This window comes from Limulus polyphemus, unplaced genomic scaffold, assembly GCF_000517525.1.
Source record: "Limulus polyphemus unplaced genomic scaffold, Limulus_polyphemus-2.1.2 Scaffold1836, whole genome shotgun sequence".
NCBI classification, from domain to species: Eukaryota; Metazoa; Arthropoda; class Merostomata; order Xiphosura; family Limulidae; genus Limulus; species Limulus polyphemus.
Genome location: NW_013667446.1, coordinates 125,055 through 130,386, shown reverse-complemented (window position 1 = coordinate 130,386; position 5,332 = coordinate 125,055).

Below are 5,332 nucleotides of genomic sequence, written 5' to 3'. Positions count from 1 at the left end.
TGTTTTATAGTAAAGCCACATCGTGCTATCTGCTGTGTCCACCGAGGGGAATCGAACCCCTGATTATAGTGTTGTAAGTCTGTAGATTTACCGCTGTCCCACCGGGGTAGGTAGATGTAAGTACTGATCAGCAGATAAACTGACTGGTTCATGAGAATATATGTTCTGGTCAACAGTTAGATAGATTGCTTAGTAAGGACGCAGATACTGGTAAACAATCATACATACTGGCTTGTTATAATATATGTTATGGTTAGCAGTTATATTGAATGATTAACAAAGGGTATCATTACGGTCAACATTAATCCTGGCTGGCTGTTAGTGATTTAAATTGATTGGTTGATAAGGGAAGCATTATTAATCTTTAGTTAAACTGGTCTATTGAACATTGTTGAAATTTGTTTTTTCATTGTTGTCTGATAGATTGCTTATTAACTGTATGTTGGGTAATTTTATTACAATTACCAAATATTTCCTAGTTAGGAAAAGATATAAATTTATGAAACTGGTACTGAAATGTAAACAAATATTGTTATTCGGTGAGTAACTGTTTTATTTTCTTGTCTTCAGGTATACTTGGGTTTTTTGTTTTTAATTATGCACAAAGCTACACAAGGGCTATCTGTGCTCTGCCCACCACGGGTATCGAAACCCGGTTTCTAGCGTTGTAAGTCCGCAGACATGCCGCTGTGCCACTGGGGGGCGGTATACTTGGGTAGTTATTAACATCTAAACATTTTAATAAAGAAAGAAATTACAGAAACTTATAGCCACCCTCGAAGTTATTATCATCATATCAATATTACCTGAGCAATATGATAAAACATTTTCATTCTGATAGACAAGCATAAGGCTGACTTAACCAGGCAATCAACACTACCTTAATAAATCTAGAAAAAATAATTTGATGAAAGGCATTGCTATAAACTACTGTATTTAAACATGCCTTATGACACTAAGGTGTTAATGTAATCATTTTATCATGTGCTTACGGTATCGTCCAAATAAATGCTAACTTTAACTCTAGTTACCACTACCTTCAGACTAAATAAAATACAGATACGAATAACTTTTAAAAAACAAAGGCTATCAGAAATCAATCTTTCTACTAGGATATTGGCTTTTCACCACATAAGACCAAGTCAATATGAGTTAAAGCAGGTGATAGATTCCACTTACATGTTAATGTGGAATAGTGGAAAAAAATAGTGGAGTTTGAATATTGAGTTACAGTCAACGTTTATATAAAAATCCAGCAAGTTAAAGTCGTATTTTCTTTGATAAATTATCGTGACATGATAGTATTCGCCAATAATTTTTACTTCACTCTGTAAATAAACCCATATAAAAAAAACGAATACATAAATGCATATCATATTCAGTTATGCATTAAAGTGTAATCCTTTTCGATTGGCTTTCATTTTGGAAAACATTAAGACACGTAAAGTACGTTATGTATTACTGTGATAATTCTCCATCCTTCGGTGTTGATATGACTTTGTGGTAAATAAGAAGAGAAAAAGTGGCTTGGAAACACTTATATGACGATATAACATTATCAAATACCCATGAATATTGATCGAAGTACAACAGACTGCATTGAACATCTTGCATAATTCAGTAGTTATTTCTCTTTCTAACGCATTCGATGGTTTACAGGACTGAAGAACTAAAATAAAAACAAAATGTCTGGAAACGTTACTGACGGAAGCTTCTAGAAACTTCGCAGTTTATGAGAAGTCATTAATTTAATATCTTTAATGTATTTAATCATGATAAGGAGCAAAGAGCTGATATTTGATGAAAAAATATCTAAGTTTATTCAGATTAGACTACCATTGCTATAACGTTAAACAACTAATCCATGTTGCTATCTATCAATAATGTTATTGTTTATAAAACAAAATTGTTCGTTTGGCAAAGCATGGCGCTATTGTATCCTCACCACATAAGACCAAGTGGATACGAGTTAAAGCATGTGATAGATTCCACTTACATGTTAATGTGGAATATTGGAAAAAGGAGCTTGAATACTGAGTTACAGTCAATGTTGATATAAAGGGTAAAAACTGTATATGAAAGAGGGTTGGCTGAGACAGTTATTTTTAATGGCTCTACTACTGACGATCATCAAATATTTCTGGAACTGTTTTGTTCGCTTATTTTTAGAGCAAAGCCACAGTGGGTTATATACTGTGTCCACCGCGGGGATTCGAGCCCCGGAATTGGGCGTTGTAAGTCCGCAGACATACCGCTGTCCCACTGAAGGACACGACCAGACAGTTTTATCTAATTCTTTCATTGTCACAAGTTTAAGCATATAAAGACGTCGGTTCAGCAGAATACGCACGCAATCAGCCACTATTTTATGTAGTGTCTAATATTAAAGAGCCTTAACCACGCTCCCTAGTGTCCCAGCAGTATGTCTGCGGACTTACAACGCTAAAAACTGGGTTTCGATACCCGTGGTGGGCAGAGCACAGATAGCCCATTGTGTGGCTTTGTGCTTAACTTCAAACTAATTAAAGCCTTAACCTTAACGGACTTAGGTTCGGCAGTGCCACATATAATTCTAAATCTTTTGAACCAATCGTCTGTGTTTCTTCACGCAATCTGAACGAGCGTGATAATTATCAGATATTAAAAAAACTTACCAGTAAAAACTTGTCATCACAGCTAAGAAACTTAACTATCTGGAATAATATTTCGATTCATTCTTATATATTTATACTTATCTTAAGAAAAACATTGGAACAGTATACATTCAGAAGGGAAGTTTCGAGTCCCCCTGCTGGAATCCATTTTAATAAGAAATAGGTCTACCTTCATGATTAATACAAATTTATACAACTTGCCACTAGCCGCAGGAACACTTTTCATGAAATACACTGTCTCAAACAACTGCTCGCCAGATCATGCTTTTGCACTGGCGTACCTAAGGTATGGCACGTACCCTGGGCGCCACTGAGCAGTTTCTATTAAAGTCAGACAAGCCATCCTCGAATAGTGAAAAAAGAATTTTCTTTAGATGTATGATCTGTTTTTGATTATCATGGGTGAGAAGCACTAGGATGGCTGGATTGTTAGGTAAAAATACAGTGCTGGGAGCAACATGACCAAATACCTCATAGTACCACTGCTCAGTGCCAACTGGCAGTAAGACCATTATCCTGTGCAAATAAGGGAGGTAGTCCAGAATTTTGTGCAAAATCTATGAAATTTAATGTTCTTATTAAAAGTGTCATTTCCTTATTTCAGAGCATTTTGTAAGAAGACCATGAAACGTTTCTTCACGAAGAAGAAGAAGGAAAGTGGAGCTGAAGGACGGAAGAGACGAAAGTTGGAAGCAGAGGAAGCCAAAAAGTCGAGCAAGTTGTTCATGCACTTCTTTGAAAAGCCCGGAACAAGTAGTTCGACACGTTCCATGGAGTCGCCTGCACCAGCTACAAGTTTGTTAGATTCCAAAGGTGGATCAAGTACAAATGCGCCACAAGCCGAGGAAGAAGTCAAGTCAGATAAATCTGAGTATAACGAGATTAAGAGTGAGGCTGCTGGAGAGAAAATGAACATGACAAGAGTAGAAGACGACGGTGGTGGTGGTGGTGATGTTGAGTTTATTGACGAGATTTTATCTGACAAGATTGAACCTGACGACAATGATTCTAGTAAACTGGATGGTGTCGAACAGCCTCGAACTGTCATACCAGAACTGATTGAACAGCATAACATTGGACTTCTGAAGTTCGACAAGGATACTGGAAAAACAATTCTACCCAGCACGTTGAGAACAGAAATAATAAAGCTGGGTCTGAAGTATTTCCAGAACAGTGAGGGGCCTTTCCTACCAACAAATAACCACTCAATGAACAAAATTTGGTTCAAGAGGAAATTGGGAAATGGTCATGGTGAGGAAGTGACTAGCTCATGGCTAGTCTATTCCCCTTTTAAAAAGTCTGCATTTTGTATCTGTTGTCTTCTCTATTCCAGGTCGGACCATCAATCCTCATTGGATCAGGGAAGTGGATTCAACCAGTGTACAGCACATGAAAGGATTAGTGTTCATAAAAATGCTAAGAATCATCAGGAGTGCTTCACACAGTGGAAAGAAATTTAGCTGAAACAGAGGAGTTATTGACGCAGAACTTCAGTCACAAATTGAGAAGGAAAAGCAGAAGTGGAGTAATATCTTGACGAAAATCCTTCACTGCATAAAATACCTTGCAACTCAGAACCTGGCTTTGCGAGGACACAGGAAGTCACTTGAGCTAGACGATGACTCCAATGTGGGAAATTTCCTTGGCTTACTGAAATTACTGGCCATCTTTGACTATGTCATGAAAGAAAACCTCACTCGTGTGGAAAGTCATCTTGGATCCACGTCTTATCTTTCTCCAGGTGTCCAGAACGAATTCATCCACATGATGGCATCCAGTGTTCACCAGAGTTTACTGAGAAGCATTCGTAAAGCCAAGTACTATGGTTTCATGTTCGATCCGACTCCTGGTCAAGCACACTGTGAGCAGATGTCAGAAGCTAATTTTGAGAGGAAAACAGTCCGTGTTAGAGAGTCCTTCCTTGGTTTTATCCAGACAAGACAGAAGGTTGATGAGAGCTTGGTTGAATACATCTTGAAACAGCTAGAGAAGGAAGAAATGGAGCTACACGATTGTCGGTCACAGTGCTATGACAACGCTGCTGTGATGGCTGGACACAGAAGTGGTGTTAACCAAAAAATAAGTGAGAAAAACAACCTGGCAGTGTTTGTGAATTGCGACAATCACTCACTCAACTTGGTGGGTGTACATGCAGCCAAGCAGGATACAATGATGGTCACCTTTTTTTTTTTGGGATCATCGTGTTCTTCTCTCGTTCAACACAGCACTGGGAAAACTCAAAAACGCCGTGCCTGTGGTTGTTAAGTCGCAGTCCGAAACCAAGTGGAGTGCAAGGACAGAAACAATGAAGCCCGTCAACAAGTACCTTGAGGAGATACTTCAAGTTCTCCAGGACATGATAGACAATGGAAACGAGACCAGTGAAACAAGAAGTGACGCAAGGCAGCTGTATAACTACATGTTGAGTTACGATTTTCTGACTTTGCTAGGATTTTGGAACAAAGTACTCATTCACATTGACCGTATTCAAAATAGCCTACAGGATCCTAGCATGAACTTCCACGATGCTGCCCTGAATATTGTTACGTCTCCATTCGTTAGTTAATTTTCCGTAAATTCGTTCCGACGAAACTTTAGCGACATAAGTCCTTTCTTAAATAAAACTGGTTTATTCTTTCCGAATATAACTTTGCGATACACTTAATTTCTACAGTCGT